The 14,607-nt window shown below is 36.5% G+C and overlaps 1 protein-coding gene and 1 long non-coding RNA gene across 7 annotated transcripts in view; one reads left to right on the top strand and one right to left on the bottom strand.

Moving 5' to 3' along the window:
- Positions 1 to 14,607, top strand: part of GPC5 (glypican 5) — a 602,821-nt gene that overhangs the window by 460,503 nt on the left and 127,711 nt on the right. The window lies entirely within an intron of this gene.
- LOC146444598 (uncharacterized) lies at positions 1,139 to 9,141 on the bottom strand. 2 transcript variants are annotated; one of them, XR_014849847.1, is made up of 4 exons: positions 9,034 to 9,131; positions 7,204 to 7,345; positions 1,340 to 1,630; positions 1,139 to 1,239 (listed from the first exon to the last, which is right to left on the bottom strand). It is a non-coding gene; the product is annotated as an uncharacterized LOC146444598 (long non-coding RNA). The 2 variants fall into 2 exon arrangements; XR_014849854.1 differs by lacking the exon at positions 7,204 to 7,345 and having other exon boundaries at positions 9,034 to 9,141.

Genomic DNA, 14,607 nt, shown 5'->3' with positions numbered 1-14,607 from the left:
TCTTCTTGAGGGAGACATGTTAAGTACCCACACATTTTTTTCCATCCCTACCATAAATGTTGTACAATACAGACACTACAATACACAGCTTGACTGTTATTTGGTCCCTAGCTGATGGCAGGCTCCAAAGATCTTGTTTCTGCCTATAATCTTTCAACAAATTATTCTTTTCCTTCATAGACAATTTCTCTGCTAAATTCTTTATTATTAATACTTGAGTGGGGATAGAGAGGAAATAAATGTCTGGCAAAATTTCCTTATAGAAAGTTAATTTGGGATAGACGCATGCTTTCAGAATTAAAAAAAAATTTATGTATAGACAATTGCAGATTAGATTTGAATGTCAAAAATACCTGTGCCTGTTGGTGAAGTACTAAATATATATTTTTAGATGACTTACCACTTTATCCTCCCTTCTTGTGGTGTTGCATGAAAGATGTTTTATTCTGGACTATGTAATTACTCTTGTCCTTTTGCTTTGTTATGCCCACACATTGAAGACAGGGAAAGACAACTGACCTACACAATCCTTTTTTCTACAGGCCAAAAGTAATTTAAACATCTCCAACTTCAAAGCATAGCTGACAAGCATGCCATTCTTTACCCACAAGGCTCCAGCTGGTCTTCTTATGGCCACACCTATAAAGAGTAGCAGTAGATTAATGAGAAATTCCTATTTTCTCAAGAACTCCCCATTTAAAGAAAATTCCAAGGTGTTGTTTCTAACTAATTTTTCTCTTTGCCATTCACAATGTCTCAAAAAGCACTCTATTCTGATACTATCTTCTTCACTGAAAAATATGGATGCAGTTTACCACGTGGGCGTTATCAGTTTTAATTTATATGCTTTTCCATAGGTGATCACTGAAGATGGGGGCTGGTCCCCCCATAAGTTGAAAGAATATTCCAGATGTTCCATCTTCTGATTCAGCTATAGATGTTGAACTCACTGTAAGATATTTCAGAAAATATATCCAACCATGCATTAATTAATTTAGTGCATCTTGTGATAACATTACTCTTGATGAGTTCATTTGCTATTGCTATAATTGTTTTAAATGCTTTGGTAAGATTTCCAGAGTAATTCAGTATTAATTAAAATTATTAATTAATAATTAAGAAATTAATTATTAAGCTGATCCATGTTGCTGAGGATCTCCTGATACACTATTTCAGTATATTGCAAAACTTCATCATCCTCATCAGAGTGAACAAATGCCTTATTGTGCAGAAAAATAACTGTAGAAAAGGAAATGAAGTCAGTACAGAGTAAGCCTTCCTCTCTTCTATGCTCTACTTCAGATTCTGAGCCCTTAGGAGTAGGCATCATGTTCCTCACCTGTGATGACAATAAGGTGGCCTTCACAGCTGAGTTAGAGAAAGAGAATGTGGTTCAGTGCTGTTGTCTTCGGGTGTGCAAGCAGCACTGCTAGGACTTACTGACACAGAAGGGACTTTTCAATGAAAAGGGGAATGGCAGGATTGGCTTTTTTATTCAGGAAATTGTACAAGTGACTATTTTGCTATGTTCACATGCAAAACACAGGAAATATATCTATTTTCACGTTGTTGAGTTATATGATGATGCACCCCATGCTCTTCACCACCAGGACAGAAGTTAACTGTCAGTCTAGGAAAAAAAAAAAGAGACAAAATTGATCTTGAAACAATTGAAATGTTTGTAAAATGGTGACCTAAGACTGAGTAGAGAGCTAAGATGGGGGAGGAACAGGGAAGCAATACTCTTGCACTGTTATTGTGTGTTATACAAGTATTTCAAGGAGCAATAAATATGCAAAACAAAACTCTGTCTTTATTCCAGTTTTCTTTAGGGACAAGAAACAAAACCAAACTAATCAAACAAAATACTGTCACTCTGTGCACAGCTGTAAAGGAGAGAGAAAGTGCCTTTCCAATATACTGCACTGACACTTCCAGAGATCTGAGACGTGCTTGAAAAGAAAAATCACTTTAAGTAAGCTTTTTGTGGCTGTTGTACTAGCATGTCTCAAACATTCTTCCAAAGCAAGCCCCAAAGTATGGCCCACCACTAAAGTTAAATTTCTATTTTAGTATTTAATATTGTATTTTTCAACTATATGCTTTCCTTCAGTACTTCAAATTAACTTTTGTAACAAGGGAACAATACCATGTTCTTCTGTTACGTTGACTCCATCTCACAACATAAAATGATGAAAAATTGAATATATAAAATTAAGTGACTCAGTTAGTATTAGAAATTGAAGGGTGACTCTGAAACCTGCCATAAAAACTAAGATACCTTGGTTCATTCCTTTTGTTAAGACACTTGATATGCCTTCTAAAAGGATGAGCTGCAGGATATTATTTACAATCTCTCTAGCTGAAGCTTGAGAATAAAATAGGAATTATGTTTTCAAAATATCTGAGTGTATTATTACTCTCTGCTTAAAGAAAATAAACAAAGTACTTGACAAATGACAGATACAAAATGATAGGTCAGAAGACATGGAAATTCCAGGAACTAGAAATTAAAAAAAACTGATGGGATCTCAAGAAAAGGTTCCAAGAGGAAAATCACAGATCTCTGAATGCACCTGAGATACCTGGGAGTAATGATGAAAATTTGAGAGCGACTGCAGTGAAGACAAATGCTGGTGGATTGCAATATACCCTTATCATGCTGATAACAGAGATGGAAGAGAAAATATTGGAGCATGAGGGAAAGATTCTAGAACAAATAAATCAGAAAAAGACAGTGTGATTTCAAAGCACACAGTGCATTATCTAACACTGAAGATGATAAGGGATGGCAAATGGACTCAGGAGCTGAGAGTTCAGAGAGTGATGCTAAGCAAAAAGAGTAAGAATTTAAAAGTACTTGTAGAGATTGCATGCTAAACAGTTTGATTTTGGTTTGGTTGGGTTTTTTTCTTAAGGGAACATTTCTGTAATCACAAAATTGCAAAATAGTGAAGACTGTTGGTATTCCCACAACTTCTTTATTAAGCTGGTTTCTACCCAGGGAGTCTAAAAAAGACATATATTGAAGCTTCTTCATTTGATTGAGTTTAAAGTCTCCCTTTTGCAACTATTATACTATATTTATCTTCTATATATCCTTTAGAAAACATTGCATGACCCTGGGTTGGTGTATAAGAGTGCTATAAATCATGGAGGTGAATAAGGACTATATCATATGACATCAGAACATGGAAGGACATAAAAAAAATCTCAGGTAACAGGTTTAAAATAAGCAACTGTAATACTTTTTCCACTCAGCACAAGACTTTCCAAAAAGTCAAAAGAGGTTTCAACAAGTTCATGAAGAAATGGTTTGTCTGTGGCCATCAGACAACACATTTCAAATAGATGTTCCAGCAGTAAAAGGCACACACTGTAGTTTTCTGGAAGGGCAAGAACAAGGCAAGCCCTATGCACATCCTATCTTATGTTCTTCCAAAGATACAAGTTATGGCCTGCTATTAGCAGGGCTGTGCTTTATTCTTCCTGCATTTATGGCTTTATACACTTCACTTGGAAAAATTTAGTTAGCCCAGAATGTGAGAAATAATTTATTTTGGAAATAAACAATCTGTGATTTCCACATAATATTTTTCTGGTACAGGTTTTTTTTTCCTCCCTACTATAGGAAGTTTTTCTCAATAATTTCTGATTTAATTCTGTTCTCTTTTTTTTCATTTAAATGATCTCTGTTTTAACAGTGACTAATCTCATGTTTAAACGCTTTTTATTAATAGTTGTGATTGTATGTCTGGAATGTCTCTCAATACATGAGTTTAGGGAGAAAAGGCCTAATGTTTTTCACAGGTAATATCTGAACTCTCTGAAAGAAGAGCTAAATCAGGTCAAGCTATAAAACACAGGCAGAAGCATGTTTCATTAGGTAATATTCATAGTTCTAGTATCAGATGAATTTATAGCATAGATTTCCTGTCATTCCTAGAAAGATTTAAACATTCATTTACAAATATTCTGAGGACTGTGAAATACTTAGCTAGACATTAGACATTATTCCTGTCCTTTGAGTTACCATTTAGTAGTATAAATTTATTAAAAAGTGTTTCTGAAGGATTAATGTTAAGGGTGATAATGAGTTTTTTATCCAAATTGCTTGCATAAATTTAGAGGAATGGCTTTCTCAAAATAACAACAACAAAACAAAACCACTCCTATATTTTCTGGGTTCAGATTGTCTTTATGTAGTCTCCATCAGTAACAAAGAACAACTTTGTATACTCTGAAAGTACCTGGACTCTATAGCCCAAAAAGTAAATGAGAAATTACATCAGACTCAGCAAAAATTTTCTCACACAAAACTCGTGGTCATGCAAAGCTGAGGGGAACAGAGTGAAAAAGCAGTCTAAGGGAGCATTTCATTCTATAACTATTGCTAAAGACACACAGAGAGACAATATTTTCTTTCTAAAAGACTACCTCAACAGTTTAGCTCATCCTTTCATTATCTTGTAAAAAGATCAGTTTTAACATAAATTTTAACTGTACATTTTTGACTGTACATTTTCAAATTACTATTAAAAAAAAAACTAGATGTTCCCAAGAAACAACTATTTCCCTAAACTTTTTACATTAAACAACTCTTCATAACACCTTTCATTATGCCAAAAAGATGAATGGTTATCTTAATAATAATTCAAGTACCAAAACAAATATACAATCCTATTCTATGAAAGGGGAAGCAAAATGATAAAGCATAGGATTTGGAATGATATTGTAATGTATGCAGACACAAACTTGGGAATTTTTGTATGATGACTTTTACTCTTTTCCTACCTTGTCCTTGAGAGCTAAAAGACAGCTTTTTTTTTTTAAAGTGATGTTATGTTTGTAAACATCAAGGGAGATAACAACGTATTTTAAGTTATTTTCAGAATACAAAAGAACTTTAGATATCTGAACACAATAAAAAAGCATTTAGGCAGGGAACAGACAAAAAACTTGCATTAACTTTCTTTTCATGATCACATGATGAGGAATATTACAAGCCTCTGGCTGAATTATATTCATACTTCTTTTCCTTCATAACAATAACCAACAAGACACAAAATCCCTAGTAGCAGTATTGGATAGAGAGACTCTCTGGTATCTCAAATTCAGGTCTTGAACCATAAAGAGTTCCAGAATGTTTTTAAGTCCTGGTGCATTATGCCACTTAAAAATATGGGGTAAAATTCTATCTGTAGGTCTCTTTCGGTATTCTAGTCCTTCCTTTTCAGGAAAATGCACATACATGTGCATGTCTAGTGTTTAAACAAACAGTGCTGCCAACACCACAAATGTTAATGTTTGCCTTCCTTGTAACTCAGTCTACCTGTACATAAGGCAGGATCAGGAATGTATATTCTGAGAAACAGAGCTCCAAGAAGTCAATAGACCTTGAAACTCTGTGGTGTCCTTTTGAAGGAAGAGACTTCAAAAGGTGACTTGCTCTGACCTGTAGAGGGTAATCTGAGAGGTAATAAAGCTGGTTTAAACAGAGCTTTAAAACTGGTGCTTGGTCAGAAGTTCAGACTGGTTACCCTACTTCATACAGCCTTGTATTGGGTGTGGGTGGCAAGGTTTTAGCAGCAGGTGGGCTACAGAGTGATCTCCGTGAGGCTGTGGGCTACCTTGTGCCATAGTTGTTTCCAGCTGGCTCCACAGAACACCCACTGCAGGACACAGCTGAGCCCATCAGCCAAGTGTGTGGTGCCTCTGAAAACATGGTTAAGAGAAGGAAAAAATTCCATACAAAGAGCTGCTTGACAGGGCTAAAAAAGGGAGAAACAACAGTGCAAATGCCCAGGTCAGACAGAGAAAGAGGGGATGCTCCAGGCACCAAAGAAGGGACTTCTCTGCAGACAGTGGGGGGGAACACAATGGAGCAGATTGTCCTACTTCAACCCATGGAGAACTGTGCTGGAGCAGATGACTAGTGGACAACCTTATGCCAGACCACATGGACATTTCCTGAAGTTGCTGGAAATACCCCTTATAAGCAGGGGAAAGCTGTGAGGAAGAAGGATGGGCAGAGAGGTGCAGCTATGGACTGATCATGATGCCCCATTCATCATCTCCCTATGCCACTCAACGTAGGGGGAGGTAGAGGAGTTGGGACTGAAAAAGGGCAGCTGGATCTGAGAAAAACATGTGGTAAAAGTGTTTTAATATTTGCCTTTACTTCTCACTATCCAAATGTATTTTAATGGCTATTGGATAAAATTAAGCTGAGAATTCACCTTTGGTAACATAGCCAGTCCCACTCAACAGGCCTGTTTGAGACTGTAATATGACATCTTAAATTGTCATGCTCTACCATATTCCAGAGAATGGGCCAATTTACAGAAAAGTGTGCCTAGATCATAGATCGTAGAATGGTTTGGGCTGGAAAGGACCTTGAAAGATCATGTAGTCTGACCCATCTGCCCTGGGCAGGACAACTTCTGCCAGCTCAGGTTAGTCAAATTCCCATCCAACCTGATCATGAACATGTCCATTTATAGGGGACCTATCTTTCTTGTGTCAATCTAAATCTGCTCTTTCAATTTAAAATCACTGAGCCTCGTCCTGACACTACAGGCCCTGGTATAAAGTCTCTCAACTTTCTCTTAAGCCCCTTTTAAGTGCTAGAAGGCTGCTATAAGGTCTCCATGGAGCCTTCTCTTATCCAGTCTAAACAACCCCAACTCTCTCAGCCTTTCTTCAAAGCAGAAGTGCTTCAGCCTTCTGATAATTTTTATGGACTCTTCCTCAAGCAAAGTCTATTTTGCTAATTGGTAAGTGATATTCATTTGATTACCTTACATACTATTTTCTTCCCCTGTCCTGTTGAGGAATGGCAGTAAGAGAGCATTTGGGGTAGTATCTGACATGTCTCTATGTATCAGGATATTAAAGCTAGCAAACTTCCAATGCTTTTTTCTCCTACACATTCCCACTTATTACATTTAAATAGTATTTTTTATAAGTACTGATGAATCATTTTAGTAACTTCATCCCCACTCTCAAATACAAGTGGAAACCACAAGGGAAAAAAAAAAAAGAAGTTAAAACCGACAACAATAAGAAGGTTAAAGTTCCCACTGTAAGATAAATTGTAAACATTGTTCCCTCTGGATGAGATCTGTATGTTTTCTGAAAAAGGTCTCTCCAGATCTTTCTACCACCACCTCTGCAGTTAATACAGACTAGAATTATACTTACGTCAGTAAAGGATTATCTTGATATATCAGCATGTTTTATTCAAAAGCATTTTACGTCTGTCTTGGTTGTCCATTTCAGCCTATTGAACATCAGTAGGTGTATTCACTGACATGCTATTTGAATTGTTATTCCTAGGCAGCATCTATGATTATGAAGAAAAGCCAGATGAGGGATTTGATTTTCTAGTTGCTGTGTGAAAAGGAAGCAGTTAAAATCAGATGGCTATTTTTGGCTACAGCTCAGTCCTTGTTATTGTATGCTTTCTTTTAAGTATAGTTAAATTACAACCCCTGGAATCTATAGTAATGAGAAAAATGTTGTGAAATGCAGATTTTTTACATTATTAATCTCAGCTAGGAGCTCTGTAACACATTAATCTCTGAATAACCTTCAATTCATACTACTACATGGCCATCAATGGTAGAAATTAGAGCTGAAAATAGCTATTTGGTTTTCTATTTCATGTAGTCACTAGATTGTTCCCTAAAGAATATTTTCCAGTGCTTTGTCTCATCTAGACTTAAGTGTACTGAGCAATAAAGCTTCTACTACTTTCCTTTGGAGACTGTGTCACCACATAATAGATTTCACTATTGGGATTCTTTACCCTATTCAATCGCAGTAATATATTTCACCTTCTCTGAAATAGGAAAGAGGAAAAACATAACAAAAGCAAAAATATTTATTGGCTAGAAGCTAGCAGTAGGGCTCTCTACAAAAGAAGGATGTTACATCTCTTAAAATCTCATTTCTTCTATAATACTATTTTAATTTCCTGTGATATGAAATCTGGTGTTGCATTTTTAAGCACATTTTCCTAAGATAAAGGCAAATCTTACCTGTTCCCTTTGGCTGTATCAGTTAGCTCTCATTTAGCATTTCTTATTTGTAGTTGCAAGATTGTCTTGCCCTTGAAAATGAAGTGCTAAAATAGCCACATAACCTCCAAATTTCTTTAAGTCTGATTTATTAAAAATAGTGAAAATTGATTTCAGAGAAATAAGTATATCAAGATGTCATCACCTTTACCAGGCATCATCTTCTTATCGCCCAAGGAGTGAACAAACTTCCATAAGCAAGAGAACAAGCTGCTTTTTTTCAAATTAATGGATCAGGGGCAAAGATGAGCATAAGAGTTACACATGTTATGAGTCCACTGGCTAGAAGATACCAAAATGACTGACAGATTATATATACAGTCAATATATACAGTCACCCATTCCTAACATGCTCCTGGCACACAGCATGCAGAATATTTTGATGAGTGCTTGGATTCAAAAAATACGTATTCTGGGTTGTAAAATAGTCCGAGCACTGTCAAACAATATTATCTGGAGCTGCATTAAGAGAGCAGTAAGGTGAAGGGCAGCTGAGGAAACAATAGAGCTGTTTATGTATAATAAGGCTTGACTAGCAAGTTAGAGCATTACAGAGAAAAAATACATAGAAATTGCAAGGAAAGACAGACACACACTCATGCACACTCTCCCCCACCATTCCATACACAATCCTGGGCAATTGCAGGCCAAAAGAATGAAGGGCTTCTGCAACAGGCAGAGAGAGGGGAAGCTGCTGCTCTTGGAGCAGGCAGCAAAAGAATGCAGCTCCCTCACTGCTCCAGTGATCTCACACCAATTCTGCTGAAACAATTCCTGTCATAAATACTTCTTCCTCCATACCCCCATTCCAAATCCTGTCATTTTACACAATGTTTGTGCTTGGCAGTTTTAGCCTTTAGCCTCTACCCACAAGACTGCAATGTGCACTGAGGGTATTACTCTCACAAGCAGGTGCCTTATCCTGTTGCTCAGCTATTTTATTTTTGCTTACCTGCTTTTCTTTAGTATGCTGAAAGGAGCCTTTTCCCCATCGTCAGTGTTGTACATCTTCAGTGACCAGTAATTAATTGACCATCTGGGGGTTGTTTCTAGGTCTAGGTCCTCTGTTTTCAAACACATTTTCAAGGCACTTGCTCTTATCCCATGCTTGAACTTGACATCATAACAAGAGACACCTGGTACCAAGCTCAAGTTCACACAGCTAGTTCTCTTAACAAGTTGGTAACCTGCTTCAAAGGTCAGGACAAGTCTTTGCACAGTTGGCATAAGCTTCAGTTTGCCTTTTTACTGGGTCACTCTACAGTGTTCCTGTTCTGTAAACTAGAATTTCTTTTTTTGTTGGATATGTAGATGGTAAGAAGTGGGAGGGAAATAGAAAAAAAGAAATTAAATCACCTTCACTGCCAGTGAGTGCATCCCTTGCAAATTTAAATAGATAAATTAACATGGCTTTTCAACCCGTCTAATCAGGTCAAAATATTGCAGTTAAAAGGTCTTTAGCTCCGTTCTTGGAGAAAGGAGTTTCTTCAGTCTGAAGTTTTCTATTCTACACGAATTTTGTACTTTGTTTAAGAAATTAAGAAATAGAAACTGGTGTCTCAGAAATGTACAATTTTCATTTTCAGCTTTCAAAGAATTAAGCCTTTTGTTTTAGGATAATTTTGCAATTAAGTGAAGATCAGACTACGGAATAGAGGCCTTCTGTGTCTATGCGTTTTCATAAAGTTTTTTTTTTTAATCTTGTTTTGTGTTTAAGTAGAAAAACTTACAACATCCCAAATAGTTATGTTCCATCCTTGATATTTCACAGCTATCAAACAAAATTCCTTCACATAATGTTACATGTGTCAGTGAAGTTGCAGCCAAGGTAAACGTGCATGTTTTATTTTCTATTTCACAATTGTGTGGTCATGAGTAGATGCAAAATATATATCTTATGGAATATAGTTCAAAAGTATCAGTTCCTTTACTTTACAATTTTTAAAATAAAAGTATTCTCTAGAAATCTGATTATAGCTAGTATAAGTAACTTTGGCTCCTTCAGTGTGCTGTTAAATGCAATAGGGAAAATTCTGGCATATTCAAAATTCTTTCCAGTGGATATTTATATAATTTAAAGAATATTTTTAAATGTCACCTCTGTTGGTATAATCGTTGTTACCTTTGCATTTACTTTCCCGATGTACTTGGATTGCTTGTGATACCTTAATTCACAGAATGGCTTTTCTTTTTCAATATAGCCAAAATGCTAATAGAGCATATAGGGGGGGTTTTTATTGTGCTTGGTTTTTTATGTGGTTGGGTTTGTTTGTTTGTTTGTTTGTTTGTTTTTAGCCTTTTTTTGTTTTGCATGGGTATATTTGCCTTGACTTTTAGGGGGCTTCTTTAAAAAAATAGCTTGCTGTAAAAGGAAACAGGGATTTGTCAATGAAGTAAGATATGAAGTCTCTCTTTTATCTGAAGAAAGGAGTTATAATCTATACACTACAAAATGGTGTGGATAGTGACAGTTTAGCTGTGGCCTTGAATGCCTAACACTGCTGCTTTCAAATTGAAAGAGAATTATTTAACATGTTAACCTTGTAGTCATGCAGGACTGCTACAAGATACAGTCTGAGCACACCAGGCATACCAGATTTTAATAGTATTAGATGTGTTTAGGACATGGTTCTCTAGGAGTGAGATTGGCCATGCTTTTTAGCAGTGAAATTATGTGCCATGCCTACAGAGACACAATCTTTAGGATTTATGATTAGCATAAACTGCCATTATGTTCTGCTGAAATTGGATGTGTTGGATAACTAGAAAAATCTTTGGAGTAGAACTGGTAATTTTCTTGCTGATTCAAAGCACCAAAACAGTTGGAGGATATTTTGTTCCTGAGTATCTTTTACAGTCAGAAGGATTGCAACAGTGCTGAGTGATGTCCTCTGGCTTTCAAAAAATACCTCTAGGCCTGCAAAATATGTAGTATGTCTTCATGCCATATCTCCAGTTTTGCATTCATGTCCTCTGTTTCACACACTAAAACCTAGCTTGGCAAGCTTCATCACACTGATCCCAGAGCAACAGAATATTTGGAGAAGTACACAGAATTATTATTAACATGTTTGAAGCCTGTCAGAGACTCAGGAGAAGTGCTGGGTAACAAATACCTAGTCCTGAGCAGGATGCTAAGATGATTTCTGCAAGGTTAAGGCTGTGTACTGGCAGCTACTTAGAGCATAGATGAGGTGCAGAAGCTGTAACCATTCAGAGTGCTTTAGTGAGTGGTTCTGCATACTCAGAACCTACTCAGTCCTGCTTCTGAAACCTCTAAAGAAGGTCTTAAGAGCAGCAGCTCTCTAGAACTTAAAGGATATGTATCATAATGTAGCAGGAAAGCAGGAACTCTTGAACCATTACTTAATAAAACTTCTATCTGATTTTCTTATTAGTGGGAAAAAAAACCCCAAACCCAAAAGCAACAGAAACCTGATACATTTGGTTTAAAACCAAATCACAGCATGAGCACTAAATGGCTCTGGATACCTAAATAACTTAATCATAGGTATATGCAACTTTATGAATTACAAAATATCCATATTCCATGGGAAAGACAATGCAGCTGAGAAGTCATGCCTGTTAGTGCAGGAATCCCAGTCATGTGATGTGCATTTCTGGGGCTGGGCCACTGGGTCTGAGGTGTTGGAGTCATGGCCCCAAACCCTGCTTCAGGGTCATGCATTCCCATCAGAGTTTCACAGGATCTCCTTTTTCTGTATCCCAGCTGGAATCTCTTCCTCTAGGTCCTCTGAGTATTCTTGAGTGTGCTCGTTTGTAGGGTTGGGTAGAAAATATCTTACTGATGATTAGTCTGGTCAAATTGCACTCTTTTCCCAGTTTGCTGTCATTGTTGTCTGCTTGTTCTGGACATTCCAGGACATGTTTGCATGTGATGATCAACAGGTTACTTTTATAGTTTGGCTATCCATCTCCTTGAACTCACAAAACAAATATTCTGTTGTTTGGAACAGATGGATTAGTATATGTTTTTTTACTTCTACTACATAAAAGAGTTGGTACACTGCTTTATGCTACCAGTTAGGCTAAGTAGACTAAATTCATGAAACCTATCTTGGTGGAAGGGCAGAAAAGAGATTGTTTCTATATGAAAAATTTTGAAGACCTTTTCTTTTTCTAAAGCAAATATATGTATGTCTTTCTGTGAGTTGTGTTCCCACTCTGTCTTCTGCCCACAACCCATAGACAGTTCTCTCAATAAATGGAAAGATTTGCTGTAAAATTAATCTGTCCATTAAAAACTCACTGAATGTGAAGCTTTCTGACATTCAGAGCTCTTTCTATTATGGAATGTATTACTGAAGATACCACTGCATATTGCAATGAGACATGTTCCCAGTTATATAACAGTACGGCTATTAAAGTACTTTATTATCAAATGTCAATAAAATTTGAAATTGAACAATTTTTCTTTCAGTGTTTAAAAAATTAACCTTTTTAACCCATGCTTCTTCACTAGTTCCACAACACTCGAAATGTACTTTTTATCAGCAACTTTAATTAGGCAAGACATTGCTTTGGACATTTTTCCATTTACCTGGGTAGCACATCTAGCATGCAGAACTCATACCTTAGTCTCAAAACGTTGGTACACACTAACATTAAAAAAAGAGTATATTTTATGAAACTGTATAAGAAAGCATACCTTTCTCAGTGACTTAAATAATTTTCAAAATTAAGTAGAGTATGCTGATATAAACTCATACATATTAGATTTGAAATATAAAATTGCTCACAGAGCTAGCGATTCGCAATTTTAAGAAAATAATTTACCAGTTTTGAACAACAGTTATCTAATATATTTTCTGTTAATCACAAGGAATTGAATTTAGTCATGCAGGGCACACAAATTCTTTTAATATAAATGGCTTTTTGCACAAATATTCAATAAAAATACAGAACATTAGTTAAATTTATAAGGTAAATTTTTCACAATTCTTTTCCCATTTGCGTTCTCTGATACCACTGTATTATATAAACTGTGATGCTTCAGTGGGAATGTTCTCATTGTGCTGTTGTTCTAGGTACAAGATGATTTTCATCAAACTGTAAACAGACCTTTAGACTGTTAGTCCAGAATTTTGATCATATCTCTTTTTTTTCTTTCACTTAAACACATGATGCTGATGTCTCCTTTTTAGAGTTCAAGGTATGCAAATTTTATGGAAAAATATTTGAAGCATGTGAAAAAAAATTCAATATAGCCTGTGTGTGATTTGTGAAAAATGTAGTGCCTACCACTCCCAAGCAGAAAACGTTTCTGCAAATAGACTCCATGTTCAATTTCATCCCAGTGGTATGAGGTGTCCCATCTGGACTATTGGGAGTTCAGAAATCATAGCCATTAGCGTGAAATAGGTGGAACTAAAAAACAGTCCAAGCAGAGTTATGATTTAATCTTCCTGAACTCTAGAAGATTTTTTTGTTCTTCAGTTCTATACTTATGTGAAATTTGACAGCTTTTCTTGCTAAATCAATGGGAATTACAGTACCAAGGCAAAAGTGAAATAGCTGGACTGGGCAGTAAATATTTTGTTCCCTCAGTTTTTGTAAAAGTCCAGTTATTGATTCTAAAAACGAAACAACAACAAAGTATTTTTGCTTCCCCAAACAATAGTTCTAATACATTTCCATGTTATCTCTGTTCAGACACTGATTTCCAGAGACCAGTCACCTAAGTTTTAATATAAATACTAAATGAACTTTTATTTCCCGAATTCATAATCCTAGATTTCTCTCATTTAGAATAAACTTCAATTTTATTCTTTTTAAAGAGTGATTCTACAAAATAGGTTTTCAACACCTGATGAGAAGCAGAAGGCAAAAGTACAGAATGTTCTATCTCTCTGAAATATAAAAAAAAGAAAATGAATACAGGTAAAATTTTTATCACAATAGTAGACTTCATATGAAATATAAATGCCATCAAGGAGAATCTGGACAGAATTGAGAAGTGTGCCTGTGTAAAGCTCGTGGGGTTCAATAAGGCCAAGTGCAAGATCCTGTTCCTGGCTTAGAGAGTCAGGAATAGGGATACAGGCTGAGTGATGCTTGAATTGACAGCAGCCCTGAAGAGAAGGGCTTGGGGCTATTGGTGGACTAAAAACTGGGTATGAGCCAGAAACATGTGCTCACAGCCCAGAAAGCACATCATATCCTGGGCTGCATCAAAAGAAAAGTAGCCATCAGGTCAAAGGAGGGGATTCTCTCCTACTCTGCTCTTGTGAGGATCCACCTGGAATATGGCATCCAGCTCTGGGACCCTCAGGACAAGAAAGACAAGGACCTGCTGGATTGTGTCCAAAGGAGGATGAAAAAGGTGGTCAGGGGTTGGAGCATCTGCCCTATGAAGACAGACTGAGTGATTTAAGTTCAGCCTAGAGAAGAGACAGTGCTGAGGAGATCTGATCGCAGCCTTCCAGTACATTAAGGGGGCTTATGGGAAAGAGGGGGAGGGACTCTGTGTCATGGAACATAGTGATAGGAGAAGGGGCAGTGGTTT

Source organism: Lichenostomus cassidix, chromosome 1, assembly GCF_008360975.1.
Source record: "Lichenostomus cassidix isolate B80296 chromosome 1, HeHo_3.0, whole genome shotgun sequence".
NCBI lineage: Eukaryota > Metazoa > Chordata > Aves > Passeriformes > Meliphagidae > Lichenostomus > Lichenostomus cassidix.
The sequence above is the reverse complement of the archived record's forward strand: the minus strand, read 5'-3'. Positions and strand labels throughout refer to the sequence as shown.